The sequence below is a fragment of the Microcebus murinus genome, chromosome 3 (genome assembly GCF_040939455.1).
Source record: "Microcebus murinus isolate Inina chromosome 3, M.murinus_Inina_mat1.0, whole genome shotgun sequence".
NCBI lineage: Eukaryota > Metazoa > Chordata > Mammalia > Primates > Cheirogaleidae > Microcebus > Microcebus murinus.
In genome coordinates, this window is record NC_134106.1 from 110,509,249 (window position 1) to 110,525,113 (window position 15,865).

Sequence of the window (15,865 nt, forward strand, 5' to 3'; positions counted from 1 at the left end):
CCCAGCCCTGGGATGCAGTGGACAGCTCAGCTGAGCTATCTCCTGTACACCGGAACAAAAGACGTTCCCTTGGCCCTCCCGACAACCTGCCCCCAGCCCCAAGGCATGGATGCAGGCCTCAGTTCCCAAAAAGAGTGGGGGAAGTTTTAAAGAGACAGAAAACATCTTTTTGCTGTTTTTTTCCAGGCCGTTCCCTCTGTTACTCTGGTGGCTGCCAGAGAATGATTTGTATTTTCATGGCAACAGGAAGAATCTTGAATCCATCTTTAACATTCTTTTTAGTCTATTCAACTCTGGTCTCTATGCTAAAGTCTGTTATCCCTTAATTAGACTCTGAGACTTCCTTGTTCTGACACTGTACCTACTCTGCCAATTGGTTTATTTATCGAGTATTAGTATGTCACCAGGCATTAATATATGAGAACCCCATTACACCATGTGTTGGTTGTAGGGAACCTGGGATATTATCTCAGCCACTGTGAATCTAAGAGAGGGCACGCATCAGGTGGAATGTGGCATCATGCTGAGCATATAAATTTTCCAAAGATTTAGCAACTTTCCTAGGATATGGCAAAGAAAGCAAGGAGCAAACCTGGCACTTATCTCTCACCTCAAAAGTAAAATTAATAGCAGTTCAAAGCCCAAGGCAGAATTATTTATTTTTTTAGAGCACACAAATTAGACTTTCAAAAGGTCAAAACAATTGTAAATTAGAGAAAAAAAACAAATGTTAAAGACAGACAATATCAAAGGAACAGGCATCTGGAAGATACCATGACAAGGTAAAAGATCAGAACAGCATCCAGCTTCCATTTGGACATCTACCAAAAGGGGGAGAAGTTTTGAATAATGAGCATGAAAAGTTACTTGTTTAAACAAACTAAGAAAATCCAGCAGAACAGAAAAGGTTGGGATAAGGGTATAGGGGGAGAGGAGTGTTAAAAAAATTCCATAGGTTAAAATGGAAGAAAGCTTTGGCAAAAGAAAATTCAAACTTGGACTTCTCATCAACAGCTTCCTTTATCAAGTTCATAAAAAAATAGAACATAACATTAATGTAAAAAGATGGGCACAAGATTCACACACAGAAAACACCATCCACTTAGACCCAAAGCATATTGATATGAAGTCTTCACAGAACTAATTCCTGTCTCCCATGCAATTATGAAAATTTGAACCATAAAACCAACTACATTCACTATTAATAAATAAGAAAAAGAAACAATGTTTATTTTTTTTGTTTTTTTTTATTTCAGCATATTATGGGGGTACAGATGTTAAGGTTTCAATAAATGCCCTCCCCTCCCCCACAAGTCTGAGTTTCCAGCATGACCATACACCAGATGGTGCACATCTCACTCATTATGTATGTATATACCCCGTCCCCTCTCCCACCTCCCACATGCCCAATACCCTATTACTGTAGTACCTATGTGTCCACTTAGGTGCTACTCAGTTAATACCAGTTTGCTGGTGAGTATATGTGGTGCTTGTTTTTCCATTCTTGGGATACTTCACTTAGTAGTATTCCTGGTTCCAGCTCTAACCAGGAAAATATGCTATATCACCGTTGTTTCTTAGAGCTGAATAGTACTCCATGGTATACATATACCACATTTTATTAATCCATTCTTGGATTGATGGGCACTTGGGCTGCTTCCACAGCCTTGCAATTATGAATTGTGCTGCTATAAACATTCGAGTGCAGGTGTCTTTTTTGTAGAGTGTCATTGGATCCTTTGGGTAGATGCCCAGCAATGGGATTGCTGGATCAAATGGTAGATCCACTTGTATAGCTTTAAGGTATCTCCATATTGCTTTCCACATAGGTTGAACTAGTTTGCAGTCCCACCAGCAGTGTAGGAGTGTGATAACACATTTCAAATTTGGGTGAAGGCAGGATCCCTAAGACAGTTCCCATGTATCTGGTGACAAATTTTCAGACCTGATAAAATGTTTATGAGCCCTCTGCATAACTGTGAAATGTACAAGGCTTAACTGTTTTCTTTTTAATGAGCAAAGTTGTACCAAGATATTTATCTACTTCCTTAGGCATTTCAGAGCCATTAGAAGATAATGAAAGATAGAAAATGGAAAGTAAAAATAAGAAAATGACAAAAATAATTTCCCATGAAATAGCAGTCCTGGCAAAATATATACTTAATTGTGGATTGTATATGCTGATGATGGGTGTTTTTTTTTAAGTGATTTGTATTCATAAGAGCTCCTATAAGGCTTGTGAAGACAGATTGTCAATAGTAGAATGGAAAATCGAAGAAACTGAATTCAAATGTTTCTCAAGAAGTTAGAGGTAAGATATTTAGTGCATTAAATTAAGTATTGTATATAAAGAAGAACTGATGCACATAAAGCTGGAGGCCAGATGCTACTGCTTGACAAGGTTATTGAACGGATATATGTGGATAGTTCCAGAGAGCACCACTGGAGTAAGCTACTATGTAAATGATACCTTCTACAGCTCTGCCATGGCAAAAACTTACCAAGTAAAAAAGCAAAAATTACCTGAGAAACTATATATCCCAGTCTTCTTTAAATAGGGATTACAAAATATCACAGCATTTAATTTTTATTTTAGAATTTTGTTGCCTTAACTACATAGGATAAATTCAATACAGCTCACCCCCAGGATGTCTCCTGAGGGTCATGTCAGTGAATATTCTAGGGCCTCAGTTGAATTCACATGAACCCTGTGAATCCTCACATCCCTTCACTCCTCTTTCCACTCCTTGCCACAGTACCCTAACCTCAGCTTCTGATGTGGTTGATGTGGTGGCCCCTCTACTCTCTTCACCACAACTGCCATGTCTGGGGAAGAAACTCAGTGAGCGCATGGGGATTATCTCGATTCCAGCTCTCTACAGCCAAATTGAAACCAGTTGTTGACTTCAACAAAACAGAAACTAGGTAAATGGCAGGGACCTAAATAAGTTAACTGAAAACTACTGCCAAGGGCAGACTTGTCCTGGGGTTTCTTGCTGGACCAGTTCTTTGGTTTATATCAGTTCTGTTTAGTTTAGGGAAGATAACACTATCTCCCTAACCCTTTGACCTCTAGAATTACTTGGAATCTAGAAGGCTTCCTTTCTCTTCTCCATCTTTTGCTTCCACACAGACCCATGTAGCAATTTCTCCTCTCAGATTTTAAAAAGGCAGGCCAATTCAGGATCTTATTTGTCCAGGATGAGTGACAAACAATGGAAGCATCAAATCTCCTAAAGAAAAACTGCAGCGACCTAATTTATGGGCATGTGTTCTGGCCCCATCTCTCCTAAAGACAATTGAAAAATATATTATTAGTACAACATAAGCCTATTGTGCCTTATTCCTAGTCTCTTCATTGAGGCTTGCGTGAGGCTTTATGATCACCACGTTTGTTTGGCATTATGCAAAAATGTTTACTATCTTCAATGAGATTTGTGTCTTTGTTCTACTGAGTACATTATGGTGAATGGTATTAACTTGAAAAAATAAAAGGCCAGTTGGCCAACTTAAGGCTCATTATTTCAAAAGTCTATAAAAACCTGAAGACTTAAATATTCTATTTCTGTACCATGAAGTTTTGGGAGAAATATTATGTAGGCATAATGAACAGAAAATAGAAAAAATTTCTATTTGATCTTTAGGCACTACCATCTACATGACAACAATTGACAACATGTTTTCTATGCTTTAAATTCAATTATCTAGAAAGGATTTACTTTCTCCCTGAAACAACAACTCATAAAACTACTGTTATAAATGTTAGTTTCCAAAATGATATCTTCAACATCTAGCATGGTGCTTGGCACTCACTAAATATTTGTTAAATACATATGTAGTACTTTGGAAAAAATTATGACTGTTAATAACTACATGTATAGCTACTTATCTAATTGCAAGTAAGTACATAATGTAGAATGTGGGGAAGTATATTGGATTTCTTTCATCATGATAATCTCAAACATGACCTTCACATAAGAATTAATAAAGACATATATCTTAATTTAGTGTTTTTAGTTTATTTTAAACTTTATTTATAAAACCTCCCTTATATTCACTTTGAGAGCCTACTTATATTAGACACCTATGTGTCATTGGATGGAGATGATTGTTGGATATGGGGGAAGAGAAGTGTGTGTGCTTCTTTGTTACCAGAAGGCAGAGTAAAATCTGCCTCTACCCTCAAGTCCTACTCCATGGCTCTTCTGGGATGTGTATACATTGTTTTTATACTTCTGTCTTATAAATGATTGCTTTAGGCTACTTTTAGTTAAGTGCTTATCTTCTTTGCTTTTGTAGTTTCCAGGGTGGAGTTAACATGTAGAAGATGCTTATGTCATGATTGTAGAAATTCAGAATGAATGATGGATGAAACTTTAATGAGGTAAAAAAATGCATTCAATTTTCAATAAGCAAGAGGTTAAGGAGTAAAATTCTTTAACATCTAACCTTTCACTCTTTCATTCCTTAGCACTACCAGCCTATTAATAATGATTTAAAATTATGTTCTGATATTTTGATGAAAAATTAGTTTCATCTTTTATTCTATGAGAAAACGTGTCCATGAAGGAAGGGGTTCTGAATGGAGGTGGTAAACTGATAGCTTTCACAAGGAAAACATAGATTTCTTTTTTCTATAGCAGGCATCAAGGACTTGGCAGAACTAATACAAGAAGAAAAAAAAATGAATGAGTTTGAGCTTCTGCTTTTGTTTGTGAAATCCATATTTTATATTACAGTGATTTCCAGGAGAGCTCTGAGAGCCTGAGAGGTATTAAAAAATAATACATGTAACCTTCAGAACAGCCCTTCTCTAAGTATCCTTTCTTCCACACAAAGATATTATTAACTGTTGAGTTAATCTGAAATTGCAAAGATTGCAATAGGAAAGATAACTGTCAATATTTCCATTACCGAAGTAACGTTTAACTTTCCTAGATTTAATCACATCATTTTAAGACCATGTGGTGCATAAAAAGTAAGGATGGAAATTGTTGAAGATTTGCTCCTTGAGATATAACTTAGAGACCGTGTTGGGTAGTTTTTGCCATAAATCTTGCCAATGATATATGCTGTTTACCAAGCCCCTAATGTTATAAAATTCGTGAATGTTGATCTTTATTAAGTAACAAAACATTTTATATGAATGAATGATATATATTACTTGATATTGAAAGTAAAATTTTCAGAGTGGTTAAGAGAAAACAAGACCAAAATGTGCAAAGTGAAAATGACCATATATAAAAGTGTTTAAAGTACTTGTGATGTCGTTTGCTAAGCCAGGACTGCAAACCTGCGACGATACTGGGAATGCCCACGTGGCATGGTCTCACTGCATTTCAGGTGTCTGCGTCAGTCTTTCCACTTGTCTTTTCTTGGTAATGGTCTCCTGTTATTTCCTTACCCACCTTAATAGTGGCCCCAGCTGCTACTGACACCTCACTTTGCTCCATCAGGTGTATGTCCTCTTGGGCCCAAAGATACGCTGTCTAGTATAAATGGAGAGAATATCCTCTCCTCAACCTCTTTTATTTTATTTCAAAATTTTTATTGACACATAATAATTGTACATATTTATGGGGTGCAGTGTGATGTTTTGATATATAGACACATTGTGTAAAAATCAAACCAGAGTGATTAATATATCCATCACCTCACTTCACATACTTATCATTTCTTTCTGGTGAGAATATTACAAATTCTGTCTTCTAGCTATTTTGAAATATACAGTACAATGCTGTTATCCACACTCAACCTACTGTGCAATACAAAGCCTATACCTATTTCTCCTATTTAATTATAACTGTGTGTCCATTAACCAATATCTTCCTGTCCTCTCATCTCCCCCTGTCCTCAGCCTCTGGTAGCCACTATTCTGCTCGCTGCTGGGAGCTCATCTTCTTCAGATGCCTCATGTGAGTGAGGGCATGTGGCATTTGTCTTTCTGTGCCTGGGTTCTTTCCCTTAACACAACATCCTTTAGGTTCATCCATGTTGCCATAGATGACAGGATTTTATACTTTTTTATGGCCAAATACTAATCCACTGTATATATATATATATATATATATATATATATATATATACACACACACACACACACACACACACACACACACACACACACACCCCACATTTTCTTTATTCATCTATTGATGGACACTTAGGTTGGTTCTATATCTTGGCTATGTGACTAATACTGCAATAAACATGGGCTGCAGTTACCTCATCAACATACTGATTTCATCTCTTTTGGATATATATCCAACAGTGGGATTGCTGGATTATATGATCGTTCTACTTTTAATTTTTTGAGGAACTCCCATAGTGTTTAGCCTAATGGCTATATTAATTTACATTCCCACCAACCGTGTATATGAGAGTTCTACTCTCTCCACATTTTCCACATTCATGCCAGCATTGGCCATTTTTTTGGTCTTTTTGATAATAGCCATTATAACAGCTGTGAGGTGATAATTCATTGAGGTTTTGATTTTCATTTTTCTGTTGATTAGTAATATTGGACATTTTTTGCAAGTTTTTTTTTTGAGAAATGTCTATTCAGATCTTTTAACCATTTTAAAAATCAGATTATTATTATTATTGTTTTTGAGCTCCTTTTATTTTGTGGCTATTAACCCCATATCAGATACATAATTTACAAATATTTTCTCCCATTCTGTATGTTTTCTTTTCACTCTCTTGGTTGTTTTCCTTGCTGTGCAGAAGCTTTTTAGTTAATGTAATTTCATCTGTCAATGTTTGCTTTTGTTGCCTGTGATTTTAGGGTCTTATCCAAAAAATCCGTGCCCAGACCAATGTGAAGCTCTTCCCCTATGGTTTCTTCTAGTAGTTGTATTGTTTCAGGTCTTTCATTTATGTTTTAAATCCATTTTGAGTTGATTTTTTTATATGATTAGAAACAGGAGTCCAGCTTTTTTCTTCTGCATGTGAATATACAGTTTTCTTAGCATCATTTATTGAAGTGACAGTCCTTTCTCCATTGTATGTTCTTGGCACCTTTGTCAAATATAGGCTGTAAGTGTGTGGATTTATTTCTGGGTTCTTTATTATGTTTTATTTGTCTATGTATTTGTTTTTATGCCAGTAATATCCTCTTTGGGTTACTATAGCTTTGTAGTATATTTTGAAGTCAGGCAGCATGATGCTTCCATATTTGTTCTTTTTGCTCAAGGCTGCTTTGAATATTTGGGATCTTTTGTGGTTCCATAAAAATTTTAGGATTGCTTTTTCTGTATCTGGGAAGATTGTCATTAGTATTTTGATAAGGATTGCATTGAATATGTATCCACTTTGGAAATCTCTAAGGTCATTGTGGATTAACATAAGGTGCTATATGAATCTGAGGTTTTGATTATTTTTCATTTTCCTAGGTGATAAAGGAAAAAGGATATTTATCACCTAGGACACTTATTGTGGAATATGCTTGACCCACCTCTTGTGCCAACTGTGCCCTTACCATGGATTCAGCAGAGTGTGGTGGTTAATACATGGTCTCTGGAATCAGATTGTCTTTGTTAAAATAACAGCTTTATCACTTAAGACTGCAACTTTGGATGATTTTCTTATTGTATCAATGTTTTAGTTCCTTTATATGTAAAATAGGAAATTAGAAAATAAGTCCTAGGGTCATTTAGAGGCTTGAATAAGATAATAAATAGAGAGTGGTTAGAAAAGTGCCTGATGTGCAGTACATGATCAACAAATATTAGCTGTTATTACCAGAGAGTTTCCAAGTTCAGCTTCTGTAGTATGAGCAGTGTTGTTTGTTTGACATGTGGTCCAGGATTGTCTTACAAGAGGATTGGCCTGTCTCTATTGACCAATCTCGGCTGCTTAATTATAAACATCCTCATCATTTCATCCAGTTGGTTGCAGTGGACATCTGCTATAATTGATTGACCAGGTTTCATGAAGCTATAGTGGATAACATCAGTGCTGGACTACCAAACAGACATCATTAATTTTGTTTGATGAATATTCATTTTGGACTGTGTTATGTCAGTTCATCTTTATCCATCCATTGTGCTGAATGCTTCTGATTGTCAAAAAGAATCCATTTTTCATCACATGTAACAATATGGTGTAGAAATGGTTCACCTTTATGTCATGACAACAAAGAAAGGCAAGCTTCAAAATGATATCTGTTCTGATGCTCATTTAATTCATGCAGAACCCATCTATCCAGCTTCTTTACCTTGCCCATTTGTTTCAAATGATCTAACATTGTTGAAATAGTAACGCCAAACCTTGCTGTTAATTCACACACAGGTTGAGATAGACTCTCTTCCACTATAGCTTTCAGCTCATCATTATCCACCTTGGTCTTAGGTCGCCCATGTGGCTCACATTCAAGATTAAAGTCACCAGAATGGAACTTCTGAAACCATCAACATGTGGTGTATTCATTAGCCATATCCTTCCCAAATACTTCATTGATATTTTGAGCTGTCTGCACTGCATTGGTTCCACGATGGAACTCATATTCAAAAATAACAAGAATTTTTGACTTACCCATGGTTTCACAAAAATTGCTGTAAAAAATGTTGAAAGATAATCGCAAATCAAAATATGCATTTGAAAGACTGAGTGTGTACCTTCACAATAAAAATAAAATAAGAATTGTCAAAGTGAAATGTCAGATATATCAACTGTCAAACTTAGTACTTAAGGAAATTGAACATTTCATATTTAATAACTATCTGTTATTTATAAGCTTCCCAGTCTATGGTATTAATATTTTGTGATAGCATCCCAAATGGACTAAGACACAGAATAACTGAGGTAACCCAATGTGTAGTCACAGAGGATTAAAATCTTACTGGGGACCAGAAGACAGAGAGCCTTCTAATCCAGTGCTATTCAAGAGAGGTGTTAGGAATTCGAATTTTAACTTGAAGAATTTTTGATAATGGATGAGATTAAGAGGATAACTTTATAGGCCTCTTACTTTACCACCAAGATGCAATCGTTTTTAGTTCTGTGATGATGAAGTACCCTGACATTATACAAAAAGTTTTAGAATCATTAACTTGATCTAGATTTATGGCCCAACCATTTAACAGAATCCATTTGGAAATTGTTTAATGCCCTTGAGCCACAGAGTCTGCATTTGTGACAGTAGCAGCTCCTCTAGAATGGGTGTGACAAGGATTAAAAGAGGCAATTTATGCAACAAACAGAATGGTAGGTATGGGACTCTTACCTCATGCCAAAAAGTGTATGCTAACTGCCCATAAGAGAAAATCCATGTAAACTGTCCTAGCACTTATCAATACAAATAAGGCGGCAAATGAATAATGTTCAGGAATTCAGAAAATCAAGAGGTAAAGTATTCATCCCCTCATTTATCCTGCTGTGCCGAGAAGACTTTATACTTACTTATTCACCTATCATCACAGACTCATGCTGTATCAGCACCGAACAGTTTTTATCTCAAGTACCTTCCACCTGGGAATGGAATTGCTAATACTGATGTAAAAATGGTGCCCATTAACTAAAATCAAGAAGTATATGTATTGTGGTAAGATTCTGTTGTCTTTATGAAACAGACACTGATTTTAGACAATTTAAATAAAGTTATGAGAGACAATTACAAGTGCTTCTTGCTGATCCCAGGAAGAAGCTGAAAAAAACTCTGAGAGAAAAAAGAATTGGGGAGTTATGGGCCCCAGCATCGGGAATGCATGGATCTTACTTGAGGAGCAGCTGTTAATATGATTCAGCTGCAACCAGCCCCAGTCGCTGCTATCAGTGCCAAATTTCTACCTATTGGTAAAGCAGTGTGATAGGCTTTCAGTGAGCTCCTACCTGAACTCTTGCCCGAGGTTCAGTCAACTGTGACTGGCTGTGATGGTCACATAGACAAGCAAGGCTGTTCTTGTGGTAACAAGGGGAGTGGGAAAGGGAGCTGCGCTCAGGAAAATTAAACAAGGAAAAGGAAAACAAACTTATTTAAAAAAAAAGCAAGAAAGTTGGGGTGGACCAGTATAGGGAGAGAAGAGGGAAAAAATTAGGAAACAAGCAGGAAATTCAAAAAATATGAAGTAAATAAACAAAAAATTACCCATAATTATAATAAATGTAAATACAGTATTCAGTTAAAGTGCAGTTATTGGCAGATCAATTATAAGAAGATTTTGGGAAGATAGGCTGAATTTACACGAAATTTAGGCTGAATTTACATGAAATATTGGAAAAGTTGAAAGTCAGAGGGTACAGAAAATTATACCAAGCAAATAATAACCAAACTAAAGCTTACGTAGCTATATAAAATAGACTTTATGGACAAAAGCATTGCAAAAGATAAAGAAGCTGACAACAGGATACTAAAAATGTCCAATTTGCCAGGAAGTTAGCTAATTGTAAATTTGCATGCATGTTATAACATAGCATCAATATATATGTAATGGAAAAATGGACAAATGTACTAGAAGATAATTTTAACATACGGCCATTTAATAAGTGATGAATCAAGCAGAGAAAAAAATCAAGGAGGATATAGAAGAGTTGAACCACATAATTTATAAGCTTGATAAACAAATTTACCTAATTATATATCTGACTCTGGAATTGACTTCAATAAAAAGGCAAGTTCCTTGTCAAAGATCTAAAATTAAGATAAGAATAATATTCTTATATTTAATACTTTTAGGAGAATATTGAAAACACTAGAATTCACTATATACCCTTCCACTAAGAAAAATCGATATAATCAATGATAGTTTATAAGGTGGCAGCTGCATTCCAGGACTTAGTTATTTCGATCTTTTCTTTGCTTCAAGTCCCCGAGAATCACTTCTAACTGCCATATGTAGTGGTCAGATTCAACCCTTTAACAGTACTTTATAGAGATGGCCAACTGCATGGGCATATACATACAGCAAGGGCAAGTATTTTGCAATTGAGGCAACTGTGTCCTCAGGTAGCAGTATTTTTAAACTATCAGTTTGAAGAAAATGTGAGGTGGTGAAATGATGCTTCAGGAAGGTTTGTGTTTATAAAAAGACAATATGAAAATATGACCTAAAGGGATAGTGAGTTTAAAGTTGTTTAGGTTGGGATTTTAGATTTTATAACACCCACTTTCCACAATGAGTTCCCAAAAGTTGCTGGAGACAAAATGTAGGGAGGAAAATAAGATCTTTATTAATAAAAGGCTATGTTGGGGAGCATTCCCTTTTGTCTGAGATCGAAGTGGATTCATCGATACTGCACCTCCGATTACGGAAGACTGGCCCCTCTGTCGCAGGAAGCATTAAACACAGAGGCCTCCTGTGGAGAAGCCAGATGCTATAAAGCTTATGTCATGAGGAGCTGACAAGAACACTCTCTGCAGGTAGGCAGGGCCCCAAAAGATGGAAAGGAAGAAGAGTATGAGCTGCGCATCCTCACTTCCTCTCCCAACCTCAGCCTCTGAGGCGAGGAAGTATGTGTGCATGGAGTCACTGAGGCTGTTACACTGGCTGATACACCTTTGTGCGGAAGCAACACACAGGGAAAAGGTAGCTCCTCTTCCTCCCGTGGGTTAGTTCTCTAGTGTATTCTGGCATTACAGCCACCAGGCAGGATTCTGGGATTATATGTCTGTTTAAAATGCTATGGTAATGAGCGCTGCTTCCATAACTTTCATAACTTCACTTGTGAAAACCCTTTTCATCCCTTTTTGTTTAATCCAACCCATTCTTTAATGTGCTGTCATCTAAATTGCATGAGACACTCTCTCCTTTCTCCTGCCCCTCCCCCCACGGTGATCTCTGTCTCACAGGAAAAATGCTATAGCATAGTCGAGGGCATGGAACAAGAGGTAGGCGAACAGACTTCAGAATGAGGCACACGTAACTCCAAATCCTGACTCTGCCATTCATGAGCTGTGAAAATTAGGGCAAATGGATTACATTTTATAAGTCTTGGTTTCTTCAATTGTGAAATAGGGTTGTGTTAGCTCTCCATTGATGCTATGGCAGATTACCACAAATTTAGGGGCTTAAGACAACACAATTTATTATCTTAACAGTTCTGTAGGTTAGAAGTCTAAAATGGGTATTACAAGGAAAAATCAAGGTGTGGACATAGCTGCATTCTTTCTGGAGACTCCAGGGGAGATTTTGTTTCCTTATCTCTTCCAGTTTCCAGAGGCTATCTGTATTCCTTGATTCTTGGCCTCTTCCTCCTTCAAAGCTCATTATTCCAATCTGTGCCTCTATTATAACATCTCCTTTTTTAAACTTTGGCCTTCCCTTTTATAAATACACTTATGATTTGGGCCCATCTAGATAATCCAGGATAATCTCCGCATTTTAAGATGTTTAACTTAATCACATTAACAGTGTTCTTTTTTGACATAAAAGGAAACATATTCCTAGGTTTTGGCAATTAGGGTGTGGATATCCTTAGGGGAGTATTATTCAGCCTAACACAGGGTTATAATAGTATCATCTCTCAGGCTTATTATAAAGATTAAATGAGATGGTCCATGAGAAATATTTATAATATAGTAAGTTCTCAATTAATATTAGTATTTTAAATTTTTTAAAATTTATTTTTAGCTGACCAATATTATATGATTATGCAAAACATGTTGTTTTCAAATATGTATATATTATGGAATGGGTAAATTGAGCTAATTAACCTATGCATTACTTTAGGTACCTAATTTTTTGTGGTGAGAACAATTAAAGTCCACTCTCTTAGTAATTTTGAAGAATACAACATGTTGTTATTAACTGTAGTCACCACGTAACACAATTAACCTCTTGAACTCCTACCTAATTGAAATTTTGCATCCTTTGAACAATATCTCTCCCACCCCCCCTCCCCTAGTAACCACCATTCTACTCTCCACTTCTATGAGTTTAACTTCATTAGGTCCCATGTAGGAGTGAGATCAGGCAGCGTTTGTCTATCGGAGTCGGGCATATTTCACTTAGCATAATATCCTCCAGGTTCCTTCATGCTGTTGAAAATGACAGAATTTCCTTCAGTTTTAAGGCAATATTCCTATTAAGATTCTGCTGTCAATTGATACCACAGAGAACATAAATTTAAGCCATAAATTAGCATTTCATTTTATACTATAATATAATGGGTGATTTTATTTAATTTGTATTAGTGTTGTCTAGTGAATACTAGTTATACCTCTTAAAGTACTCTTTCAGTATTTGAGGAAACTCCTCACTTTGTAAATTCCTACCATGGAAATCAAATGTTGACACTTCCAGGCTGTCTTTTGGCTAAGGTGCAGGTATAGAGCCTGGGCTCAGACCATCAGATGCATCTGTGCTGATTTTGAGTCCAAACCAAGTGTCTGTGTGGGCACCCTCCGCAGGACCCTAGCAGCAAGCCATAGTGTTTGGCCCTGCGGTGGCTGCAGCATCTTCTCCTGAGCAGTACTTCAGAGTGACCTGGGGCACTCCTTCTGGTTTCACCAACCCCAATATTAGCTTCCCCCTGCTTAAAACAGATATGTCCTTTTTTTCTTTTAGCTACTATAAAATCAGACATTTTAATCTTAGCTGTAATATTAAATTGATTTTACTTTGAAGACAGAATTCTGCATTTTTCTTTGTATCCTCTGTACAGTCTAAAAAATGATTATCTAGAATATTCATCGAGATTAAATACTAGGAGCTTGGAAATTGATAATATAAAATTCGATCTTCTATTGGGGCAAGTAAACAAATATAATCCAAATTATAATAAAGAACTTTCCTAGACATATATCAAAATATGACCAAGTGAAGGTAAAGTTAATGAAAATCGGTATGAACACACAATCAACTGATGACTCAAAGCTAAGTGCAATTTGACTATTTCTGATCTTGCAGTACAGAAATGAGTTCCAAAGTCATTAAGTAAATGGGTTCCAGAAAGAGAAGATGTGTATTAAGATGTGGCATTCTCTAACATCAGTGCTTTGTCTCTTCGTGACAATCAAACTATCCCTCAGCTGAAGCAGCAAGGTACTGTTAAGTGCTTTGGACAAAGTGCCCCACTTGTGTTATTTTGAGAAATAATTGGTTACATGTCATTTCTTATGATGTTACAAGTTTTAGAGGTTCTAGTTATTGATTTGGGGTAGTTGAAATTGCACAAATGAAAGCAGGACATTTTTTTCCACTTTCACTGGAATGAAATTTTTTACAAATATCATTATAAGGTGACATCCTCAAACTTCCTACTTCCTACTTGGAAGTGTTTAAAATAAATTCAGTAGTAGGTCTGTTTAGGCTTTTATCTTAAAGAAATGTGAAAGTCCTAATATTATGTTTCTTTTATTATACATCATCCAGGTCTTTTCTGCTGGCATCAAAACTTGGCCTCAGTTTACAAACATAAATTAATTTTAGAAGATAATTTAGAAGATAATTTTAGAAGACTAATTTTAGAAGATAATAATCCATAACAGAGATTATGGTCTGTGCACTAATTAGGAAAAGAATATGGAACAGACTTGGTTAGAAATGTTATTTAAACTTGGAGATAACAAACCTTTTTTGTGGAAGAATAACATATTAATTTTGTCCTGACCAGATTACATAAAATTTTCTAAATTGACCTATCATTAGGCTACAAATTATGCCTATAGGTAGACATCTGAAATTACCTTTTAATGCCAACCTCTCCTTAAGCAAAGTGTTGAGGAAAATGTTCTTACACAGGTAGCTTGGTTAACATCCTAGTTCTGCTGTTGTCATTTTTTCTTCACATCTTTTCCATCTTTTTTCCCCCATATTGTTGTCTTCTGGTGTGGTGCATCTTCTGTTTCAGTAATTCAGTTTTGTTATTTTCCTTCGTCAGCAGTCCTTTTGCAGTGAGAGCAAGGCCATGAGGATCACTGCTCGATAAAGGGGAGGGCAGCATCACGGAAGAACAGAGAGCACAGAGAATACCGCTGGGAGAAACATCAGTCACCACGGAAGGAAAGTTGAAAGCCTTTCCTCTCCTGATTACAAATATTCGTGGAGAGATGAACAGTGAAGAAAACAGATACCAAGTAAGTGCTTTCTTTCTTTAAGTTAAACGTCGAAAGTTCTGAAGGCGTATTGCCAATAGGTGTTTAAAGACTCCGATTTTATGCTGGAAACCCCGTGGGTGAGGGCTCGCTACTCTTTTCTCGCGAGTATTTCCCTGGAGAGTTCGTCAAAGACCGCGCTCGGCCGGCGGCGCACCGAGAGCCGCGGGAGTGAGCCCGCCGCCGAGGGAGCGTCCCCGCGGGTGCGGAGCCCGGCCTGCGCCCCGCGCGGGGTCCTGACGTTCCCGAGCACGCGGGAGGGGGCTGGCGTCACGGGATACCGGCCACGAGGAGGGAAGCGACCTGAAGCAGAGGGTGCCAGACTTCCCAAATCTGGATTGCAAGAGAGTCATTGCAGAGAAAGTCAGAGAAAAAGCGGGGTGCCTAGTCAGAGGGAGAGGGCCCACCTCCACGAAGAAACACCACGTCTTGCCCTTGTCCAAATAGCAGAACACGAGTTGAGCAATCCGCAGACGCCCCCACGGAACGAGCGCTAACGACAGGCGCTAACCCACAGAGTGGTGGGGTCTCAGGCGGAGGACGACCGCGCGCAGAGGCCAGCGCGGGTCCCCGGTGCCGCGAGGTCACACATACCCCTGTACAGAGATGTGATCTTGGAAATAAGGATGAGACGAGGCAGCTCCTGAGTGAGGAAAATAATCCTCATGAATTTTTTTTTTTTTAAGTTTCAGAATACCATGAGGGTGCAAACATTTTGGTGACGTATATTGCCCTTACACCACCCACGCCAGAACTACAGGCGAGCCCACCCCCAGTAGTGGACTGTGCTGCTATAAACATTCTAAAATGACTCGTTTCCTTTGGCTAGAT